General features: G+C 43.1%; 1 pseudogene; it reads left to right on the top strand.

The window, feature by feature from the left end:
• Positions 1 to 10,414: 10,414 nt before the first annotated feature.
• On the top strand, positions 10,415 to 14,970 carry LOC138652310 (olfactory receptor 5V1-like; annotated as a pseudogene).
• The last annotated feature ends 10,340 nt before the right edge of the window (positions 14,971 to 25,310 follow it).

Here is a 25,310-nt window from a genome sequence, read left to right on the forward strand (position 1 = left end):
CTATACTTACCAATATCTTCTCAGAGTACCATCATATTGCAGGATGCAAACAGGACCCAGGGATATAAGATGGAGGTACCAAAATAACCTGGAGCTACCTTTTATCTTTAAACTACAAAGGTATTGATGGGAAGAAAAATTGAGGTTTCTCTATTTCCATATGGTGTCCAATAAAAAGCTCATTGCAGTATTATGCGGAACTTCAATGGTACAGTGTAATAATTTGTATGGAAAGATGTTTAGTCCTGTATATTATTTTTTAAATACGCACGCACAGAATCAGATCTTGGCTCCCAAGATCTTGTCCCAAGATGTCGTCACCCAAGATCTCAATCTGCCACAGTGCCACCCCCGGCAGCCATTTTCCCGAAGCCCAACACAGGGAAGTCAATCAGAAGTGCGAGGACTCTGCTCACCACCGAACACCACTGCCTCCTGTGACCCCATTCCACCGCTGTTGCCCTCCTGGATAGCTATATTTTGATTATAAGACACACCCCAATTTTGCTCCCAATTCCCGCTGCCTTAACTATAAGCTACCATAAAATCGGACTATAAGACACATCACCATTTTATTTATTTTTTTTAAATGTTTTTTTTCCTATTTTCTATTTGGGGTGCGTCTTATAGTCCACAAAAAAGTGGTAGTTTTTATTACGTAAAAGCACCAAAACATAAAAAACGATATAAATGTGGTATCGCTGTAATAGTGCTGAGCGGAAGAATAAAGCTGCCTTTTCACTCTTACCCCACTGTGATTGTCTGTGCCTAAACCACGTATAGAGTCAACATGTTTTGCATTTCTGTAGTGATGAGAGCCTGCTTACTTTATGGGTGCGAGTCTCCAGAAGCATGAGGTGGGCACAAGGTATGGACACTACAGTATACGGGCACTACAATGGGCTGGGTGCTACAGTGCAAGATTTGCAATTTTGTCTCTGCTACATCCATTGCTGTTTTTTTCTGGAAAGCACCCATGTAGTCAAAATCATCACTACACCTGTAGATAAATTCCCAGAGGGGTACAATTTCTAAAATGGGGTCCCTTGAGGAGGGATTCTGCTCTTCTTTCATTTAGAGGATTTGTATATGGAGTTCGCAACTATTCTACCATCATTTGTTCTCCAAGAGTCACGTTCAGCAGAAATTATGTGACACATTTTGGTGTCATTTTTACCAATTTTTACTTGTGAAAATCTGAAATCTGGGATTAGAACAATATTTTTTGTGGAAAAAAATGTAATTAATTTTTCTTCACCACCCAATTGTATACAATTCTGTGACACATCTGTGGTATCAATATGATCACTGCACCCCTATAAGAATTAATTGGGAGATGTAGTTTGTAAAATGGGGTCACTTATGGGGGGTTTTGCTGTTACATGGCACCCTCAAACCATAACAGCACTGTGATATGGTGCTCCTTCCCTTCTATCTCTCAGGACTAAGATCAAATACACAATCCCCAATATGGGAACCTATAGGTAGAGTTGATGCACTTTAATGGGGTCATAATTTTATAAGAAAAGGGCCAGTTCCAACTGAGGCTTAGGGCAGTAAGGACACAACCTGTTTCTCTTTTTACTCAGTCTTTGCATCTTATTTACAGTTTGAGAATTAGCTCTAGAATTTAACAAACTTCTTTGGCTTAACGTCTCTCAAACACATAGAGGAGGATTGTCTTCACACACAGAATGCTCCTCCTTGGTGCCAGTCACAAAGCACCCCTCCTTGGTGTCACTCACAGAATGCTCCTTCTTGGTGCCAGTCACTGAGCACTCTTCCTTGGTGCCAGTCACAAAGCACTCCTCCTTGGCGCCAGTCACTGAGCACTCTTCCTTGGTGCCAGTCACAAAGCACTCCTCCTTGGTGCCAGTCACTGAGCACTCCTCCTTGGTGCCAGTCACTGAGCACTCTTCCTTGGAGCCAGTCACAAAGTACTCCTCCTTGGTGCCAGTCACTGAGCACTCTTCCTTGGTGCCAGTCACAAAGCACTCCTCCTTGGTGCCAGTCGCTGAGCACTCTTCCTTGGTGCCAGTCACAAAGCACTGCTCCTTGGTGCCAGTCACTGAGCACTCTTCCTTGGAGCCAGTCACAAAGCACTCCTCCTTGGTGCCAGTCACTCAGCACTCCTTCTTGGTGCCAGTCACTGAGAACTCTTCCTTGGTGCCAGTCACAAAGCACTCCTCCTTGGTGCCAGTCACTGAGCACTCTTCCTTGGAGCCAGTCACAAAGCACTCCTCCTTGGTGCCAGTCACTGAGCACGCTTCCTTGGTGCCAGTCACAAAGCACTCCTCCTTGGTGCCAGTCACTCAGCACTCCTCCTTGGTGCCAGTCACTGAGCACGCTTCCTTGGTGCCAGTCACAAAGCACTCCTCCTTGGTGCCAGTCACTGAGCACTCTTCCTTGGAGCCAGTCACAAAGCACTCCTCCTTGGTGCCAGTCACTGAGCACGCTTCCTTGGAGCCAGTCACAAAGCACTCCTCCTTGGTGTCAGTCACTGAGCACTCTTCCTTGGTGCCAGTCACAAAGCGCTCCTCCTTGGTGTCACTCACAGAATGCTCCTCCTTGGTGTCAGTCAATGGTGTACTCCTCCTTGGTGTCATTCACAGAGCGTTCTTCCTTGGTGACTTTGTGTATATTCCCAAGTACTGTCTTTTGCATTTTATTATTGCTCTCACCCCTAGAGGTATTGTACAGTAGCATGAGGTGGTGTCTACAACCCACAGAAGTTGTTAAGGTAGTGCAGCTCATGCAGAATGGCATATCATTGTGAGCTGTGACAAGAAGGCCAGCACACCAAGAGACGTGGAGGGGGCCATAGGAGGACAACATCCCAGCAGCTGTGACATCATGTCTCACTCCATCCACCAACGCCACATTGTACCCAGACTGTCCAGAAGTTGACTGATGCTTTAATCCAGGACTCATCCGCCGACTCATCAGGAGCATGCCCAGGGAGGTCATAGAGGAATATGGAGGCCACACACACTACTAAGCATCATTTCCTTGTCTTGAGGCAGCTCTACTGAAGTTAGATCAGCCTGTAATTTGATTTTCCATTTTCATTTTGAGTATCATTCCAAGTCCAGATCTCCGTGGGATATTCATTTTGATTGACATTGATCATTTTTATGTTTTATTGTTCTCAACGCATTCCACTATGTAATGAATAAAGATTTGCAATACATAATTCAGTGATATCTAGGATGGTATATTTATGGCCTATCCTTAGGATAACTCATCAATACCAGATCAATAAAGGTACATCACCCAGCACCCCTGATAATGAACAGTACCCGACGGCTCTAAATGTGCTCAGTTGCGCAACGGAACAGCACAGCTCCATCAACTGTATAGTGGCCACAGTGAGGCACTTCAGATTCTCCCCCTATTAATTTGAATACTGGCGGATGTGCAGTTCTGAGCCGCAGCCACTTTACAGTTGACAGAGCTGTGTTGTTCCACTGCGCAACTAATCACATCCGGCCACGGGGACAGCTGATTGACTGTTGTGCCCTGTGTTTTCCAACCACATCCACCAATATGGTGCTGATTACCTATGCCAGTAAGCCAATGTGATAAAATATAAATTATTTAAATATAAAAATATTTATAACATTTTTTAGCTACAGTACATGTTTCTTTCCTACTGACAGTTGTCACCATGAGATTAGATCTTGTGACTTTGATAGAGGACCAAAAGCATGTTTCTAGTGAAAGAAGGAAAAAAAGAGATAAGGAAATAGGCGGTTTTGATGCAGCTTGGCAATCAGTTCAAAGAACTTACTTAAGGAGCTGAAGAGTTGTAAGGTGCGGCCAAAACAGATGCTGTTGAAAAAAGAATGAAGTTCTGAAAGTAGTAACTGTGCAATTATCACAGAATAGTCTCACTTAAACTAAAATAAAAAAGTTAAATAAAAAAAATTGGGGGGTTAAGCTACAACTTGTGAATTTTACCACAATAAACTGACAGCTACAAAAACAAAATCTTCCACACTCAAGTTTTAGATAGATGGAATGTGTGATATTTCAATTATTGCCCCATGGGACTCAAAGTACCCATCTCTACACTTGCCCTCTTGACCCGTGATCGTCTTTGTCCAGCTGTTGCTCAAAGAAGTCGGCATGAAACTTGTGTTGCCGTGATGGGGGAGGGAATTGAGGAGACAGATGGTCGTATGCCCTACTAACTAAGGTGGCAACATGTCTTATGCATAAACACCTAAGGAAAATCAGATTCTTAGCCTCTGTATGGTGAGGAACTTGAAAATTAGCCCTCGCTGTGCAGTTTGCAAAAGTAGACCGCCAGAGCTGGTTGAGGGTTAGTCATTGGTGCTTGTGTCCAAACTTGTTACATGCACCATTCCTTCAGAAGAAGTATGTCCTGAGTGTAGGAAGATGGACTGGGACGATGGTGCCTCTCTTGTGCCGGTCCCTGAACCAACAGGACTGTCACCATTGTTTCAGGGGGAAAGCATTTAGACCTGGATGGACCTTTGCACTCATCTGAAGGTGGCGTGATAGAGATAAAAGGCGCTGCGTGCGGGAAAAGGGGAGACTTGGCGGGAAGGCAGAGTACACAACAGGAGACAGTTAACTCTTGCTCCGTGAGATGATGTCTTAGCACCAACTCTCAGTGCCGTATGCTACCTCATTCCGCTGCTGACTGTGAGAGAATTGACTGTGTGCCTTCACCTAGCTGTACTGAATTGACCGCGCGTGCAGTTCCTCAGTCTAACACGCGCGTGCGGCCCACTGCTCAACCAGACTATCAGTCGGAGCTGTCTGGCTTATATCCTGCCTCCGCCACTGAACTTTACAGCACTCAGGCGGAACCAGAGACTGTGTCACAACCCATACGTTGCTCCGTCCCCGCAGGACCTCGCTCAAGAGAACTCAGACACACCGCTTCCTTCAGGAGACAGTGCCTCTGTTTCCTTCAGGACCAAGCCAGGGACTTCACGCGCCTTCTACGACACCCTGAAAACTTCAAACTGATAAGTTTGGTAAAGCTTGAAAAAAAATTCACCACCAGCTCCTGGGATAAAACTTCCAATTTTCTTTATTCGAAAAAACATTAAAATTCCATTAAGGACTCCGGGACAGAAAAATATCAGACAGATGAAAGAGCGACGCGTTTCGATCAACACAGTGATCTTTGTCAAAGCTCTAACATTGTAAGCCACAAACGGTATATAAACCCTGTGCCACCAATCAAAATCAAAAAGCAAATCACATGACATATGTTTAATTGTGTGTTAAACTGATAAGTTTGCCTGTTGTTTAGCCAAGTGTTTCGCTACCCTTGTTTATGTATCCCACTTTCACAACCCCTTCATCACTAATACTCTCCCTACGTGGAGTATCCCCTGTAATAAACCCCTTAACTCTTGTTCTGCGTCCTGCTCATAGCTGCATCCTGCGTTCCTGTGATTTCTAAATGAGCAAACCAGGTCGAATGTGGAGTCTAAAGCCGGTGATCGGGACTTTGCCAGTAGAACAGCCAAGGAGTTGAGTGCATGAAGTACATCTGGAAGAGAGAAAAAAACGGAAATCTGCAAAGAAGGGAAAGCTACCATCCGCTTGTCTGTTTTATTCTAAGAATCTCTATAAGCAGAGTGCCCTCATATTAGAGACCAAAAACACAGGTGTTTGTGACCATTATGTTTTATCGTGACTGTACCTAAAGTTCTTTGAGTAAAGTTTAGCGACAGGTACATTTCAACAACTATAATAGATAAGGACTGTGAAAAAGAAATGTATTAACAAAGTTGTAGAAGGACGCAGTAAAAAAAAATAATTTTTCAGTATGGGCAAGAACTTTTTAATTAGTCTTCTGGGCCACCAATGTGTACCTGTGGGAGTTATTATTCATGGTCACTAAGGCAATTAAGACAATGATTTAAATACAGCAATCGCATGGCATTTTCATAGCTTTTCAGAAGGTGGTTTACATAAAGCGCATTTCCATTGAATATTCAGGTTTCGGACCCCTGACATCCATAATAAAGACAGTTGAACACGATTCCTTTTAGACAAACCATGGCTGCTGCAGAGGTAAGTCATATAATTATAAATATACTGTATATATATATATATATATATATATATATATATATATACATAAATACACACACATGCTATTTAACAATCATTTTCTAGAGGACTCAAAGCAAGCATACTGGTATACAAATATAGAACCCCTAATAATGTCCCTCAATTCACCGCACACAATACCCATTCCTACCACTGTGATGATAACACCAAGGAAAATGTACCCTAATCCTCTAATAAAGAACAGTAATCTGTACATGCACCAAATGACCCAATGCTCCCAACTTATGTTTCGCCGCAAAGGCTTCTTCAGGGGAGTTGGGTTACCAGCTATTTAAACTTCTTTTTAAAAATTATTACTCTTTTGATTTGATTGTTTTCTTAACTTTACAAAATATAACTATTTTAAATACTTCCGTGAACTGATGCGGAGCAACAAATTGAAACATAATAGATAATCGCATAGAAACAATGTTGTTATATTACTCTACTTGGTGCCAAATGACAAATTCTGCTCTACTGAAGAATTTATCACTGATACATTTCTCCTACAACTGTTATATTACTATATAGCAGTGTTCTGCAGCCGGTCGCTTTTCGGGCCCCAAAAACTGTTTTTTTTCACATCAGCAGCAATCACCCAGGTTGCAGATTAGTGCAGTATATGAATACAAGTGTTAAAAAAATTATGATCAGAAAATTAGGAACAGATTATTTCGAATGTATATGAACTAGGGCAAAGGTTCAGCCTGCCTGGTATAGTCCCCAGCCGTATTTTCAAGCAATGTTGTCTATGAAACGCTACAAGATTTTAGAGTTAAACATACATGGTTGCAACTGTGGTACCAGGTCTTGGTTTAGGCAGTATACATCTAATGTTGGGTTCCATTTAAAGGCTATGTATATCATTTTTTTTTTAATGATCATAGGCTTTCCAAATGCAAAGATAAGCAAATAGTCTTGACAAAAAAAATTCTACCATTTTGCTGCTGCAGAGTGTTCTTTATCTAGCAGAGTGATCTGGAGAAATGTTACAAATCCATCAGAAATTCTGCTCCTGGTTCTGATGGCTGTGTCTGCTCCCCTGCCCTTCTCTCGGAGTTATAGGTAGCAGCAGGTAGGGGAATAGACTTGTACCCAAATCTCCACAACGTGAAGCCGGAGAAAGAACAGTATCTACCTTCTTGGGGGAACAGGTAGTGGGAAAAGAAAAGAGTCTGTAGAAAGGGACAAAAAGCACATGAAGAGGTAATAAGTGAGCGATAGAAGCTGTGTTGTTACATGAGCTGATACAAACAGCAGCACCCTGTTTACACACAGATCTCTCGTCCAGCCTATATTACTGGGAGAGACACTCCCAGAACAAAAAATGTAAGTCTTGGAGCAGGCTACAGACTGCATATCAGGGCTCTGAAAATAAAAGAAGTAATGAGGATTGCAGACTGTAGTCTTTAAGATATGTAAAAATCATTATGTCACGCCGTAAATGGCAATAAAGGGGCAGGACGGCATACTGGGACCCACACCTGTCCCTACCACTATAATGGGGCCCTGGCTTTCCCTTATCTCAGGGGTACCTATAATGGTTAGGAGGCCCGAGCCGCCAGCATATCCCTGTCTCCTGTGCAGGCCCTATCAGGGGCCCCCTCTCCCCCCCAATGGAGGTGGACTGCACCACGTTAATAATACAACAAATAACAGGGTATACAGACAAGGTAACTAAAAGTCTCAAACTCACCAAATGCTCACACAACCACAGAGGAAACACAGAGAAGGGAAGAGAAGGAATAAACTTAGGAAGGAAAACAGGTTTAACATGCAACCAAAACAGCAGACACCAATCTCTGTAAATAAACCTCCAACACCAACACTACGCTCCTTCAACCTCCAAGCCAGGCAGTAGAACTGATCACTGACAATAGCTGAAGTCAGGACTGGGTCTATATAGAGGATCAGATTACAAAATCCACTTCAGCTGAGAGAGACCCAGCTCTCAGCAACTCAGCAATAAGGTTAACTCCTGCACTGCTGGCACAAAGCAGCCAGGTCAGAATACAGGTGAAGAGCTTCTGTTCACTGTGTGTGAACGAGGCCCAGAGCACTGCAGTTCTCTGGAACCTCTCTGTCGTGGTAGCCCCGTGACACATTATTTCTATAGTCTTTTTTCTAATATCCACAAAATCATGAGCAATGGCTTATGGTGCATAGAGGGTCATCCACCATGTTATTCCAAGGTCTCCTAAATCACCACATTCCTTATAAATGTTCCAAACATTTAATTACCCAGCAAAGGTTTTCAACTTATCGTACAAATATTACAATTAGTTACAGAATGTGTGTAACATTTTAATTATCACATGATATTAGATGTATTATGAAGCAAATGCAAAACAAAATTCTCAGTTTTTTGAGAAAATGGCAAAAAATATTGCAGATGGGTCTAAATTTACTTTTCTTTTGTTTCAAGGCAGTGTAATTACAAGAGTTTTTCATTTGCATTTTAGAAGAGAGATATTAGCTCAACATTGTGTAAGCGAGGACCTTTCTGTCATTTACGGTAATACTTCCAGTCAATAAGATGAATGATAAAAATTACATGAAAAGACCAGTTGGAACATTAATCAGACTACGCTGAAGAAATGAGTCACATTGTGGAGTAAGTGTGGATTTGGTTTCTCTTAGTACAAGTATAAAATATAATGTGTATTTGGGGCACATACTGTAAGGATGGGCAGATAATACATGTGGATGAGGGAGTTTATATCCTTTTCTCCGGAATTTGTCATAAGAGTTCATTTTGCACCGTTTCCGCTTCTTCTTCCACAAAGTAAGTGGCTTACACACACTCACACATATACACCGAGCACATACATACAGATACATGCATACACAGAGCACACACATACAGATATACAAGAGAAATTGTGAGCAAAGGCTGCCATGTGCTGGCTGGGTGCAATCAGATGGACCCGGGCCGGTGCGATACGCCGGTCAAAACCCAGAGCCCTAGTCTTTTCCACTCCAGGCCTATGACACATTCGCCAATGGTCAAACAACGAAGATCTGCAAGGAGACATTTAACAAGTTAACAACCGCGGGTGGATCGCGATTCCACCCTCGGCTGTTAGAGGAACATGTCAGCTGTTGAAATCAGCAAACATGTGCCAGAGAAGACGTGGGCTCAGGGGGGAGACCCGACATGCGCCGTACATGTACACTTTGTGAATGGGTTAAGCAGTCTCAGTATCAGAAATTATATTGATAATGTAGAGCTATTGTTGTAGACACGGAGGCCCCTGGGGGAGTATGGGCCCTGGGCAATTGCCCTCTTTAATCCCCCTAACGCTGGCACTGGCTGTAATGGCACTGCAAAACAAATTATTTTGTTACCTTTAGTAAAGGAACCGCTCAATGCTTCTTTTTTAATTGCATCTGAAGTTTTCTGCTAGTTAGATTTAGGTGCACAGGGGCTGGACTGTACAATGGGTTTTATCCTCCCTGGCTGAGATTCCCCGGCTCCTCCACCTGCCTCCAGTCTGTGAATGACTGCTAAGATTTCAAACACAAGAGGTGGGTCGTTCATAGACCAGAGTTAGATGGAGGAGTGGGGAAATCACAGACAGGGAGGAGAAGACCCATTGTACAGTCCAGCCCCTGTGCACCAAAATATAAGTAGCAGAAAACTTCAAATGGCGATAAAGAAGAACATCTGTGTTACTGCACCATTACAGCCAAATCTTTACTTTACATTACAAAATCTTGCTGTCAGGTTCTCTGACAAGTTAGTATTTTGTACCTTTTTTGTAATATTGGTAAAAGAAAAAAAATAAATGAATACCAAAGGTTTAGAAGGGTTTCCCAATGCAAAAATGATCACCTTTGGACATTTGTTAATCAGCAGTCAATTCCCTACAGCGCCATTGCATTGAAAATGAAGCATTACACTGCGCCTACTGGAAACAGTGGCTGCCAATATAATGTACAGTTACAGTTGGAAAAAGGCTCAGTTAGACTGAAACGCGTCATTAATGTTACTGAATGTAATTGTGCTCGACGCTACTGGTGGAATAAACTTTTGAAAACTTCTTCAGCTACGTGAGTGCTGGTCTTTCTATCCTTGATTTCATTCGGGGCGCCTTCCCTAGGCACGAGCACCACCAACTTCATGAGTGTCAACTGGATCTAATGACTTAACTATAATATACAATTGCGAGAGGTCTCCTTTCTCTCTTGTAGACTTTAGTTCAAAATGGGGAGACCCCCCACCTAGAGAACTCAGAAGCTAACAGGTACGTGCAAATAAAATTGTAATACCGTTATATAATTATCTGTTTATCCTTCAGACTCAAAGGATGAAATGATAAAAAAGAACCAAACTTTGATTACCAATTTCGTCCTACTGGGATTTTCCGGGGCTCCTGTTTTCCAGCAGTTGCTCTTTGCCTTGTTCCTGCTCATCTATATTACCACCATAATGGGTAACATTTCTATAATCTTGGCCTACAGGCTTACTTCATCTCTTCACACCCCAATGTACTATTTTCTGGCCAATTTATCCTTCCTGGAGATCTGTTACATTTCTACCACTGTGCCCAAAATGCTATCAAACTTCCTGTCAACCCATAAAACCATCTTGTTCTCGGGATGTGTCATGCAGATGTACTTTTGTTTGCTCCTGGGTGGAACCGAGTGCTACCTGCTAGCCGTGATGGCGTATGATCGGTATAATGCCATATGTCACCCTTTGCGATATGGCACGAAGATGAAAAAAAGAACATGCATTCAGCTTGTAGCCGTCTCATGGTCTGGTGGCGCTATAAACTCCCTAACACACACAATTCTGACTTTTCGCTTGCCTTTCTGTAGAGATAATCGGATTAATCATTTTTTCTGTGACATTCCCCCTGTAATGCAGTTGGCCTGTACATCGACCATGATAAATGAGATTGTCCTCCTTGTGGCCAGTGGTTGCGTCATTGTCAGTTCCTTCATATTGACCATCATCTCCTACACACACATCATCACAACGGTCCTCAAGATGAAGTCAACATCGGGGAGGAAGAAAGCGTTCTCCACCTGCACCTCTCACCTCATAGTTGTCACTTTGTTTTATGGTTCTGCTATTTTTATATATTTTAGGCTCAAGTCCAGTTACTCGATGAATCAAGACAGAGTGATATCTGCTTTATATGCCTTTGTCGCACCATTGCTCAATCCATTCATCTACAGCCTGAGGAACGGCGACGTGAAGGCCGCTGTTAGAAAGATAGTGTGTCACGTCATTGTACTTCAGAGATATTAAGGGGATGTCAGGCAGGGCCGGCGTCAGCACCCGGCACAGCGGGCAAATGCCGGGGCCCTGGGGAGAGAGGGGGGCCCACTTAGCTGTCATAGATACAGCTGGGAGAGCAGAGCAGGAGATAACATGCTCTCTACCCCCACAAAGTCACTGCTGGCTGAGTTCTCTTAACCCCTATGTGCCAGCTCTGACACAAGCATCTTCTCACTCAGTCAGTGCAGCCAGGCAGGCACACATAGGGGTTAACAGAAGGCAGCCAGTGTGACATTGTGGGCGGAGAGAGCACATTCTCTGCTCTCCCCCCTGGGTGGCTGCAGACAGTGCTGAAGTTTATCAGGCAGATTCCGAGGAGCTCCGTCCTACCAGTGCCTGAGTGCAAAGGTATCTTGCAGTCTGTCTCCGCTGCCTAAAAATGTGGGTGATGTCTGGAGGAGCAGCTGGTGGGGTGCAGCCTGCAGCCTGTAGCCACCCAGCTCTCCCAGAATACATGCATGCTGCACCAAACCTGCACCAGTGGGGTAGGAAGAAGCTTAACCCCTTCCCATCTGTATGAAGGTTATTGCTGAACCTTAAAGATAACAATCCGACCCGCATAAATGGGGTTAACCAGATGCCAGGAGGGAGGGGAGCTGCTGCCATGGATAAAACTGAGCTGTGGGCTGTATGTTGGGGCCCCGTGGCCCCAGGCTGGTGACTGGAGGGACTCTGCCCAGTGCTGGCATGTGGGTGATTTCTGCTCCGGAGTCTCAGCTTCTCTCCTCCAGGTCACACTGTGCAGTCACAGCAACATTGGTTGTCTCTGTCCAGGTCCCAGCAGCTGCCACTGCTCCCACCATGGACATGGCATCACTTAACCCTTCCCCTGCAGCCACCGGCAACAAATCCACATTATTCCTTGATTAAATCAGGTTCCAACCCAATAGAGGAGCAGACATTTCCTGCTGTCATTAGGGTCCGGGAGGGGGTGACATTGGCTGCCCTGCTACTCTGTAGTGGGGGGTGACAAGTGTAACATGGGGTAACGATGACGGAGAAATGCACAGGATAATAGTGAGCGCGGCAGAGGGCAGTGTATGGTATGGAGCAGTCAGGGGGCGGGCTGCAGGATCCCCCCATACTGTACATGACTGCTCGGGACAGGGAGGCGTTTAATGAGCTTCTAATGACAGGGCACTAATTGGGTCATTAGGGTTTGTGGAAAGGATTCAGCATCAGGTCCCTCATTAATGCTCGAGCCGCCTGTTACTTTGTAGCACAGATCTGTTGGGGCCGCAAAACCAAACAACGTTGTTTATGTAGAAAAGTCTTTGTTTCATAGAAAAACTCAAAACAGAAAAGCACCTCTCCTGTATATATACACTGCACAGCACCTTTCCTCCTGTATATATACACTGCACAGCACCTCTCCTGTATATATACACTGCACAGCACCTTTCCTCCTGTATATATACACTGCACATCACCTCTCCTGTATATATACACTGCACAGCACCTTTCCTCCTGTATATATACACTGCAGAATCTACAATAGCTGTCACTCATGTAAGAAGTGAAATCTGGCATTGTACTATACATTTCTCTGCCGTATCTGTGCATCATAAATCAGGGTATGTGTTAAAGGGGGGGGGCCCACTGAGACTCTTTCGCCCGGGGCCCTCGAAAACCTGGAGCCGGCCCTGATGTCAGGCGTTAGGGAAAAAGCTTGATTTTCAAAAATAGTAATACTCAGGTCCATGAAGCATTGCAGCTTACTTGAAAAACAATTACCTCCAATGTTACTAAATTATGGTGGTGTTCACTCCAAGGGAAAGATAGACAAATTCTCATGGAAGGGAGAGGACTTCCCAACTCACAACATTTTGGAGTAAACCACAGCACTTCTGATGTTCATCACATTGCTTTTATTACAGGAAAGATATATACAGTGGGGCAAAAAAGTATTTAGTCAGTCAGCAATAGTGCAAGTTCCACAACTTAAAAAGATGAGAGGCATCTGTAATTTACATCATAGGTAGACCTCAACTATGGGAGACAAACTGAGAAAAAAAATCCAGAAAATCACATTGTCTGTTTTTTTAACATTTTATTTGCATATTATGGTGGAAAATAAGTATTTGGTCAGAAACAAAATTTCATCTCAATACTTTGTAATATATCCTTTGTTGGCAATGACAGAGGTCAAACGTTTTCTGTAAGTCTTCACAAGGTTGCCACACACTGTTGTTGGTATGTTGGCCCATTCCTCCATGCAGATCTCCTCTAGAGCAGTGATGTTTTTGGCTTTTCGCTTGGCAACACGGACTTTCAACTCCCTCCAAAGGTTTTCTATAGGGTTGAGATCTGGGGACTGGCTAGGCCACTCCAGGACCTTGAAATGCTTCTTACGAAGCCACTCCTTCGTTGCCCTGGCGGTGTGCTTTGGATCATTGTCATGTTGAAAGACCCAGCCACGTTTCATCTTCAATGCCCTTGCTGATGGAAGGAGGTTTGCACTCAAAATCTCACGATACATGGCCCCATTCATTCTTTCATGTACCCGGATCAGTCGTCCTGGCCCCTTTGCAGAGAAACAGCCCCAAAGCATGATGTTTCCACCACCATGCTTTACAGTAGGTATGGTGTTTGATGGATGCAACTCAGTATTCTTTTCCCTCCAAACACGACAAGTTGTGTTTCTACCAAACAGTTCCAGTTTGGTTTCATCAGACCATAGGACATTCTCCCAAAACTCCTCTGGATCATCCAAATGCTCTCTAGCAAACTTCAGACGGGCCCGGACATGTACTGGCTTAAGCAGTGGGACACGTCTGGCACTGCAGGATCTGAGTCCATGGTGGCGTAGTGTGTTACTTATGGTAGGCCTTGTTACATTGGTCCCAGCTCTCTGCAGTTCATTCACTAGGTCCCCCCGCGTGGTTCTGGGATTTTTGCTCACCGTTCTTGTGATCATTCTGACCCCACGGGGTGGGATTTTGCATGGAGCCCCAGATCGAGGGAGATTATCAGTGGTCTTGTATGTCTTCCATTTTCTAATTATTGCTCCCACTGTTGATTTCTTCACTCCAAGCTGGTTGGCTATTGCAGATTCAGTCTTCCCAGCCTGGTGCAGGGCTACAATTTTGTTTCTGGTGTCCTTTGACAGCTCTTTGGTCTTCACCATAGTGGAGTTTGGAGTCAGACTGTTTGAGGGTGTGCACAGGTGTCTTTTTATACTGATAACAAGTTTAAACAGGTGCCATTACTACAGGTAATGAGTGGAGGAAAGTGGAGACTCTTAAAGAAGAAGTTACAGGTCTGTGAGAGCCAGAAATCTTGATTGTTTGTTTCTGACCAAATACTTATTTTCCACCATAAAATGCAAAAAAAAATGATAAAAAAACAGACAATGTGATTTTCTGGATTTTTTTTTCTCAGTTTGTCTCCCATAGTTGAGGTCTACCTATGATGTAAATTACAGACGCCTCTCATCTTTTTAAGTGGTGGAACTTGCACTATTGCTGACTGACTAAATACTATTTTGCCCCACTGTATCTTTGTACCGTGTTTGGCAGTAGATAGAAAATTATTTAGAATTGAGAGCCCTCAGTGGTTGATACCTTTTACTGGCTAACTGAAAAGATGTCAACAAATTGCAAGCTTTCAAGACTACTCAGGTCTCTTCATCAGTCTGTACCTGATAAAGAGACCTGTGTAGTCTCGAAAGCTTGCAATTTGTTACCATCTTTTCAGTTAGATCTGAGGACTCTCAGTTCTAAATAAATTGCTTTTATTAGGAATTCATAGGTCAATAACTTGTAATTTCATGCATCCAATGTATTATTAATAGATGTATAATGACAAAACAGTTGCATGCACCACCAACATTGCATATTTGGTTCTCCATGAGCATAATGGAGTCCAAATTCTTTCCAATTTTATTTTTATGCAGTCACACACAATTTTAGAGGATGGTGCTATCTTTTCTCTTGTTTTTAAATGGTGCCAAAAAAAAAAGGATAAAAAATAAGGGCATCTCTGATTTTGACAAAAAATCATCGAGCCACATGCATCATTTTTAAGAATTTGGAGCAGAAATTGTCATTGGATAATCAGAAATCAAAAAGGAAAGTCGCTTAAAAAATGCAAGTGATGAATTGGCACTGAAGATCTTATTTTCTCACTTGTTTTGACCTTTATGATCAAGCACATTTTTATTTCTTTTTCCTATTTTCGCAGTCCGTATACTATAACTTTTTTTTCTGTAGCTATTGTCATATGAGAGTTTGTTTTTCATGGAATTCTTTATATTTTTAATATCACATTTTGGGGTGCATATATAAACTTTGATTACCTTTTTCCCGAGGTGGATGGGAAAAGAAATTAATTGTGGGCATAGATTTTTTTGCATTTTAAATTTTGCGCCATTAACTAACTACCTTTATGTTAAGGGGCAGTACAATTTTTACTACTTTTGCTAAATGCGGTAATTGTAAAAATAATTTCTTTTAATTTTGCCATAAAAACTTTTTTATTTTTCGTTTGGCACAGTGGTGTGTGAGCTTCTTTTTGCAGAATAAATTGATGTTTTCATTGCTATCACTATGACAGCTTGATTGCCTTTTGTTCCATTTTTTGATTGGCGAGATGACCTAAAACAATAATTCTGACTTTTTTGCAAGGTGAAAAACAGTAATTCTTCCATTTTTTATGGTGTTCATTGTGTGGATTAAAAAAAACTAATACTTTAAAAGGAATCAGTTACTTGATTTATGCTGCCCAAATCACAGGCCTGTCTGGAAGGAACCGTCAGCTGGCTTCTTTGCACACCACTCCATGTGCAGCACGTTGGCTCAGTGGATAGCACTGCAGCGCTGGAGTCCTGGGTTCAAATCCCACCAAGGACAACATCTGTTTCTATGTTCTCCCCGTGTTTGCTTGGGTTTCCTCCTGGTTCTCCGGTTTCCTCCTACACTCCAAAGACATACTGATAGGGAATCTAGATTGTGAGCCCCAATGGGGACAACGATGATTATGTCTGTAAAACCTGTGAAAATTAATGGCGCTATATTAGTGAGTCAAATAAATATGGTTTAAAAGGTCTGTCTACATAGAGACAAGGAAGAGATCTACCAATCAAGTAAAGTGGTGCAGGGAGAAGCCGGCCAAGGGTGGTGCTGGACAAGACTCATCTCCCGCTATGATCCCTGGGTGGATCTTCAAACAATATTTTCTTTCAAACTCTGAACCATTTCAGAGGGATAAAATCATATCTGCAACTGTGGCTATTGAGCATAGCTTCTAAGGGATTAATCTGCCTGGATCAGAGTCACTTCCGATCCTGACAGTTGCAGAAGGAACATGGTTGTGTATTACACCCATTTAATTAATGTTGACGGTGTGGGCTCAGTGACAATCATCTACTATATAATTGTCTAAGGGTCACTTCCGTCTGTCTGTCTGTCCTTCTGTCTTTATGTCACGGATATTCATTGGTCGCGGCCTCTGTCTGTCATGGAAATTCAAGTCGCTGATTGGTCGCGGCAAAACAGCCACGACCAATCAGCGATGGGCACAGTCCAGAAGAAAATGGCCGCTCCTTACTCCCCGCAGTCAGTGCCCGGCGCCCGCATACTCCCCTCCAGTCACTGCTCACACAGGGTTAATGCTGGCGGTAACAGAGCGGGTAACGCACTCCATAACCGCTGCCATTAACCCTGTGTCGCCAACTTTTTACTATTGATGCTGCCTATGCGGCATCAATAGTAAAAAGATCTAATGTTAAAAGTAATTAAAAAAAACAAACCTGCTATTCTCACCCTCCATCGTCCGACGATGCGCTCACGCCTGCCGCCATCTTCCGTTCCCGGCGATGCATTGCGAAATTACCCAGAAGACTTAGCGGTCTCGCGAGACCGCTAAGTCATCTGGGTAATTTCGCAATATATCCTGAGAACGGAAGATGGCAGCAGCCGCACACGTATCGCCGGAGCTTCAGTGGATCCCAGGGGGTGAGTATATAACTATTTTTTATTTTAATTATTTTTTTAACAGGGATATGGTGCCCACACTGCTGTATACTACGTGGGCTGTGCTAGATACCGTGTGGCTGCTATATACTACATAGGCAGTGTTATATACTATGTGGGCTGTGTTCTATACTGCGTGGGCTGTGCTATATATTACATGGCCACTGTTATATACTACGTGGGCAGTGTTATATACTATGTGGCTGCTATATACTGCGTGGGCAGTGTTATACACTACGTGGCTGCTATATACTGCATGGGCAGTGTTATATACTACATGGCTGCTTTATACTGCGTGGGCTGTGTTATATATTACGTGGCCAGTTTTATATACTGCGTCGCCTGTGTTATATACTACGTCACCTGTGTTATATACTGCGTGGCTGCTATATACTGCGTGGGCTGTGTTATATAGTACGTGGCTGTGTTATATACTGCGTGGCCACTGTTATATATTGTGTGGCCTGTATTAACGCATCGGGTTTTCTACAATATGTATGTATGTATGTATATAGCAGCCACATAGTGTATAGCACAGGCCACGTAGTATTTGTCTGCTGTATACTACATGGCTCCTATATACTACGTGGCCTGTGCTATATACTATGTGGCTGCTATATACATACATAAATACATATTCTAGAATACCTGATGCGTTAGAATCGGGCCACCATCTAGTCTACTATATAAAGCTGAATGTGTGTGTGTGTGTGTGTGTATGTGTGTGTGTGTGTGTATGTCCGGGATTGGCATCTGTACCGTCGCAGCTACAGCCACAAAATTTTGCACAGTCACACGTCTGGACCCCAAGAGCGTCATAGGCTATATTGTGAGGCGAAATTTTAACCCCGCGCGTTCCAATTTACCCAAAAAAATTTGCCCCAATCTACATAATGGGGAAAAAGTGAAATTAAAAGTGTTGGAGGCGTCGCAGCTACAGCCACAAAATTTTGCACAGTCACACGTCTGGACCCTGAGAGCGTCATAGGCTATGTTGTGAGGTGAAATTTTAACTCCTCGCTTTCCAATTCACCAAACTATTTTTCCCCTATCTACATAATGGGGAAAAGTGAAAGGAAAAGTGTTGGAGGCAAATTGACAGCTGCCAGATGTGAACAAGGGGGACTTAAAGAGTGAGAGCGATGGCGCCAAAGAGTATATACCGTTCAGTTGCTAAGGTGGGACCCCGACATGGGATACTCACCACACACGGGGATATGAACACACACACAAAATGCGCCACACACTACCACGTGCTTGAACACATATACCACCCTCAGCACACATTCCACCACACATACACCAACCTCGCCACATAAAAGTCGAAACACAAAAGTCGACGCTCAAAACTCACCACGCGCAAAACTCGCCACATGCAAAAAATAGGCTCACGCAAAACTCGCCACAAGTGCAAAACTCACCTCATGGAAAGCTCGCCACACGCAAAACTTGCACATGCGGAAAAATTGCCACATGCACAAAATTTGCAACACATGCAAAAGTTACCTCACACAAAACTTGCACATACTCAAAAGGCACCAGACATAAAACTCACCACGCGCAAAACTCGCCATACGCAAAACTTGCTGCACACAACTTGCTACACTAACCTGTCACATGCAACTCGACACACAAAAAGTTGCTACACGTATGTTGCCACACAAAACTCATCTCACAAAAGTCGCTACATGCATGTCGCCACACACAACTCAACACACACAACTTGACAAACGAAACTCGCCCTAAAACACACACAAGTCTGGTATTAGCCTTCAAAAATAAAAATCTGATTAATAAGCAGACAAACTACAAGAGCAACAAATGTACCATATAGGAAATACGGCAGCTGTCAGTCACATGACCTGTCTATTATGTGTATGTGTGAGCTAATATATACTGCCAGGGGGAGGGCTTCCTGTTGGCTGGGGATTTATCAGGCTGCCAATTTATCTTACAAATACTGAGGTAAAAATACTGAGCAAATAACGTGTTAACGAGGTCTAATACAGGAAATCACACAGGTATATACTATATACAGGGGAGATGACACACAGATATATACTATATACAGGAGAGATGACACACAGGTATATACTATATAAAGGAGGAGATGACATACAGGTACATACTATATACAGGAGATGACATACAGGTATATACTATATACAGGAGGAGATGACACACAGGTATATACTATATACAGGAGCAGATTACCTACAGGTATATACTATATACAGGAGGAGATGACATACAGGTATATGCTATATATAGAAGATGACATACAGGTATATACTATATACAGGAGGAGATGACACAGGTATATACTATATACAGGAGCAGATTACCTACAGGTATATACTATATACAGGAGGAGATGACATACAAGTATATACTATATATAGAAGGAGATGACATACAGGTATATACTATATATAGGAGGAGATGACATACAGGTATACACTATATATAGGGGGAGATGACATACAGGTATATACTATATATAGGAGGAGATGACATACAGGTATATACAGGGGAGATGACACAGCAGGTATATACTATATACAGGGGAGATGACATATAGGTATATACTATATACATGAGATGACATACAGGTGTATACTATATATAAGGGAGATGACAAACATGTATATCCAATCAATGAAGAGAAAAAAAAGTATTGCTGCACAGCCTGAATGTAACGTACTGGTAAGAACACAGTCACTTGTGGGTGTAGGGCTTCAGTAACTGGAGGTGCTCGCATACGAAAAAACAAACAATCCAGTATAAATATGAAAAAAGAAGAACTGCACAGCACTCACCAGATTGCGTAGATCAAACCTTTATTGAAGGTAAAAAATCCATCATGACGTGTTCACGGCTCGGGGGAGTGCGGACATAGTGGAAGTGAGCAGGGGAAGTCTTCCCCTGCTCACTTCCACTATGTCCGCACTCCCCCGAGCCGTGAACACGTCATGATGGATTTTTTACCTTCAATAAAGGTTTGATCTACGCAATCTGGTGAGCGCTGCCGCAGTTCTTCTTTTTACAAACATGTATATACTGAGGTGAAAATGAGAGGTGTGAGGTGAAAATGAGAGGTGTGAGGTGAAAATGAAAAGGTGTGAGTGCAAAATGAGAGGAGTGAGGGAAAATAGTGTAGTGATCGGAAAATGACAGATGTGAGGTCGAAATGACAAGTGTTAGGGGGGAATGAGAGGAGTGAGGGAGAAAATGAGAGATGTGAGGGGGAAAATTAAAGATGTGATTGGGAAAATGAGAGGCGTGATGGGAAAATAAGAGAAGTGACGTGCTATAACTAACCACAGATATTTACTATGCCCAGGCAACGCCGGGCTCTTCAGCTAGTAGACATATAAAAGTGCAGATCCTCTAGGGACATCTGTAAACTCTCATTGCTCATTATGGAGTGAAAACTTGGTCATGATTAGAGGTTTATCTGAGGGAATTGTATAAGAAGCAACTTACCAACATATTCATCTGTACTGCTTTATAGGCAAGTGAAGAAGAACCTATGGATTCCCTATGGGGCACAGAAATGATTGTCTTTTAATGCCATAATACCAGCGTTCTGCGTTCAATGATCAGTGGGTCATGCTCATGCTTGGGTAGGGTATGCTCATGCTCAAGTAGGGTAGGCTGATGCTCGGGTAGGCTATGCTCATGCTCGGGTAGGGTATGCTGATGCTTGGGTAGGGTATGCTGATGCTTGGGTGGGGGGTGCTGATGCTCAGGTAGGATATGCTCATGCTCGGGTGGGGTATGCTGATGCTTGGGTAGGGTATGCTCATGCTTGGGTAGGGTATGCTGATGCTTGGGTAGGGTATGCTGATGCTTGGGTGGGGGGTGCTGATGCTCGGGTAGGATATGCTCATGCTCGGGTGGGGTATGCTGATGCTTGGGTAGGGTATGCTCATGCTTGGGTAGGGTATGCTGATGCTCGGGTAGGGTATGCTGATGCTCGGGTAGGATATGCTGATGCTCGGGTGGGGTATGCTGATGCTCGGATAGAGTATGCTCATGCTCAGGTAGGTTATGCTCATGCTCGGGTAGGGTATGCTCATGCTCGGATAGGGCATGCTCATGCTTGGGTAGAGTATGCTCATGCTTGGGTAGGGTATGCTGATGCTCGGGTAAGGTATGCTGATGCTTGGGTAGGGTATGCTCATGCTTGGGTAGGGTATGCTCATGCTTGGGTAGGGTATGCTGATGCTCAGGTAAGGTATGCTGATGCTTGGGTAGGGTATGCTGATGCTCGGGTAAGGTATGCTGATGCTTGGGTAGGGTATGCTCATGCTCAGGTAGGGCATGCTCATGCTCAGGTAGACACCAGTAGCAGTTAATGTATTAATGTAGGAGCTGCATGGGAACTTATATGTTAGTTTTACACAAGTCAGTCTTGAGTTGTAAAACTCTGAGGAGCATAATAAAATTATTAGCTTTGGTCTTTATTATTAGGGCCCTTTGGACTTCCCAACTTGCACAATTGGTTTCGTACATTCTGATAGTTTGACGCAGATAATCCAGCACTGCAGATTATCAAATGTTTCTGGATGTAGATTTTGGGGTATAATTTTGCAAAATGTTTTCAAATAGATTATCTGCTCACAAAGAGAAAAGCTGCATTTTTTTGTTTCCGCCACCAGATGATGCTACTTTAACACAAAGCAGCAGAAAAATTGCATTCTTGCCTAGATCCCTGTGTGCATTTACTTCCATACTGGCACCTGTCAGATGTTTATGAACTTTCATCATAAAGTATTAATACCTCCCTATTAGGGTTGAGCGAAACGGGTCGAACATTTTCAAAAGTCGCCGACTTTTGGCTAAGTCGGGGTTTCATGAAACCCGATCCGACCCCTGTGCGGGGTCGGCCATGCGGTACGCGACTTTCGCGCCAAAGTCGCGTTTCAATGACGCGAAAAGCGCCATTTCTCAGCCAATGAAGGTAAACGCAGAGTGTGGGCAGCGTGATGACATAGGTCCTGGTCCCCACCATCTTAGAGAAGGGCATTGCAGTGATTGGCTTGCTGTCTGCGACGTCACAGGGGCTATAAAGAGGCGTTCCCGCCGACCGCCATCTTACTGCTGCTGATCTGAGCTTAGGGAGAGGTTGCTGCCGCTTTGTCAGAAGCAGGGATAGCGTTAGGCAGGGTCCATTAACCACAAAACCGCTTGTGCTGCAGCGATTTGCACTGTCCAACACCACCCTCGGTGTGCAGGGACAGTGGAATTTTTTTTTTTTTTTTTTTTCCCCTCAGCGCTGTAGCTCATTGGGCTGCCCTAGAAGGCTCCCTGATAGCTGCATTGCTGTGTGTACGCCGCTGTGCAAACCAACTGCTTTTTTCAAAGCACAAATCCTCTTGTTCCTTCCTTTCTGCACAGCTATCTTTTTTGTTTGTCCACACTTTTTATTTCATTTGTGCATCAGTCCACTCCTTATTGCTGCCTGCCATACCTGGCTGAGATTACTGCAGGCAGGGAGATAGTAGCTGCCTGCCATACCTGGCTGAGATTACTGCAGGCAGGGAGATAGTAATTGTAGGACATTCCCTGTTTTTTTTTTTTTTTTTTTTTTGGTGGGAGATTAAGATTGGCAATTTGGCATTTCTGCTAGAGTGCCATCCCTGTGTGTGCCATCTCTCTCACATAGTGGGCCATAGAAAGCCTTTTCATTTTTCTGTATTTTTTTTTGTGGGGTGTATAAATTCTCCCTGATAAAAATACAGTGGGAGATTAATATTGGCCTTTGGGCTTGTGTGCCAGTCCTGAGTGTGCCATCTCTCTCACAAATAGTGGGCCATAGAAAGCCTATTTTATTTTTTTTTGGGTTTTATAAATTCTCCCTGAAAAAAAGGGAGATTAATATTGGCCTCTGGGCTTCTGTGCCAGTCCTGAGCGTGCCATCTGTGCCAGTCCTGAGCGTCCCATCTCTCTCACAAATAGTGGGCCATAGAAAGCCTATTTAATTTTTTTTTTGGTTTTATAAATTTTCCCTGAAAAAAGGGAGATTAATATTGGCCTCTGGGCTTGTGTGCCAGTTGTGAGCGTGCCATCTGTGCCAGTCCTGAGCGTGCCATCTCTCTCACAAATAGTGGGCCATAGAAAGCCTATTTAATTTTTTTTTTGGTTTTATAAATTTTCCCTGAAAAAAGGGAGATTAATATTGGCCTCTGGGCTTGTGTGCCAGTTGTGAGCGTGCCATCTGTGCCAGTCCTGAGCGTGCCATCTCTCTCACAAATAGTGGGCCATAGAAAGCCTATTTAAATATTTTTTTGGTTTTATAAATTCTCCCAGAAAAAAAGGGAGATTAATATTGGCCTCTGGGCTTCTGTGCCAGTTGTGAGCGTGCCATCTGTGCCAGTCCTGAGCGTGCCATCTCTCTCACAAATAGTGGGCCATAGAAAGCCTATTTAAATATTTTTTTGGTTTTATAAATTCTCCCAGAAAAAAAGGGAGATTAATATTGGCCTCTGGGCTTCTGTGCCAGTCCTGAGCGTGCCATCTGTGCCAGTCCTGAGCGTCCCATCTCTCTCACAAATAGTGGGCCATAGAAAGCCTATTTAATTTTTTTTTTGGTTTTATAAATTTTCCCTGAAAAAAGGGAGATTAATATTGGCCTCTGGGCTTGTGTGCCAGTTGTGAGCGTGCCATCTGTGCCAGTCCTGAGCGTGCCATCTCTCTCACAAATAGTGGGCCATAGAAAGCCTATTTAATTTTTTTTTTGGTTTTATAAATTTTCCCTGAAAAAAGGGAGATTAATATTGGCCTCTGGGCTTGTGTGCCAGTTGTGAGCGTGCCATCTGTGCCAGTCCTGAGCGTGCCATCTCTCTCACAAATAGTGGGCCATAGAAAGCCTATTTAAATATTTTTTTGGTTTTATAAATTCTCCCAGAAAAAAAGGGAGATTAATATTGGCCTCTGGGCTTCTGTGCCAGTTGTGAGCGTGCCATCTGTGCCAGTCCTGAGCGTGCCATCTCTCTCACAAATAGTGGGCCATAGAAAGCCTATTTAAATATTTTTTTGGTTTTATAAATTCTCCCAGAAAAAAAGGGAGATTAATATTGGCCTCTGGGCTTCTGTGCCAGTCCTGAGCGTGCCATCTGTGCCAGTCCTGAGCGTCCCATCTCTCTCACAAATAGTGGGCCATAGAAAGCCTATTTTATTTTTTTTTTGGGTTTCAGAAATTCTCCCTGGAAAAAAAAAGGGAGATTAATATTGCCCTTTGGGCTTGTGTGCCAGTACTAAGCGTTCCATCTCTCTCTCTCTCTCAGTCAGTGGGCCATAGAACGCATATTTTTGGTTTTATTTGTTTTCTAAATTCTCCCTGAAAAAATCATTTTATTTTATTTGGTTTCTAAATTCTTCCTGATAAAATCATATTTTTTTTATTATTTTTATTTCTAAAGTCTCCCTGAAAAAAAAAAAAAAAAAAAACAACCAAAAAAACAGTGGGAGATTAATATTGGCCTTTCTGCTTGTGTGCCAGTCTTGACTCCTGGGTGTGCCATCTCTCTCTCTCTCTCTCTCTCTCTCTCTCTCTCTCTCTCTCCAATTGTGGTCCATAGAAAGCCTATATTTTTTTTCCTTGATTTGGGTTCTAAAATCTACCAGAGAAAATAACTACATCAATCATTGGTAGAAAAATATTGGCCTCTGGGTTTGTGTGCCACTCCTGACTCCTGTGTGCGTCATCTCTCAGTCAGTGGGCCATAGAACGCCTATTTTTGGTTTTATTTGTTTTCTAAATTCTCCCTGAAAAAATTATTTTATTTTATTTGGTTTCTAAATTCTTCCTGATAAAATCATATTTTTTTTATTATTTTTTTTTCTAAAGTCTCCCTGAAAAAAAAAAAAAAAAACAGTGGGAGATTAATATTGGCCTTTCTGCTTGTGTGCCAGTCTTGACTCCTGGGTGCGTCATCTCTCAG

The sequence above is a fragment of the Ranitomeya imitator genome, chromosome 10 (genome assembly GCF_032444005.1).
Source record: "Ranitomeya imitator isolate aRanImi1 chromosome 10, aRanImi1.pri, whole genome shotgun sequence".
NCBI classification, from domain to species: domain Eukaryota; kingdom Metazoa; phylum Chordata; class Amphibia; order Anura; family Dendrobatidae; genus Ranitomeya; species Ranitomeya imitator.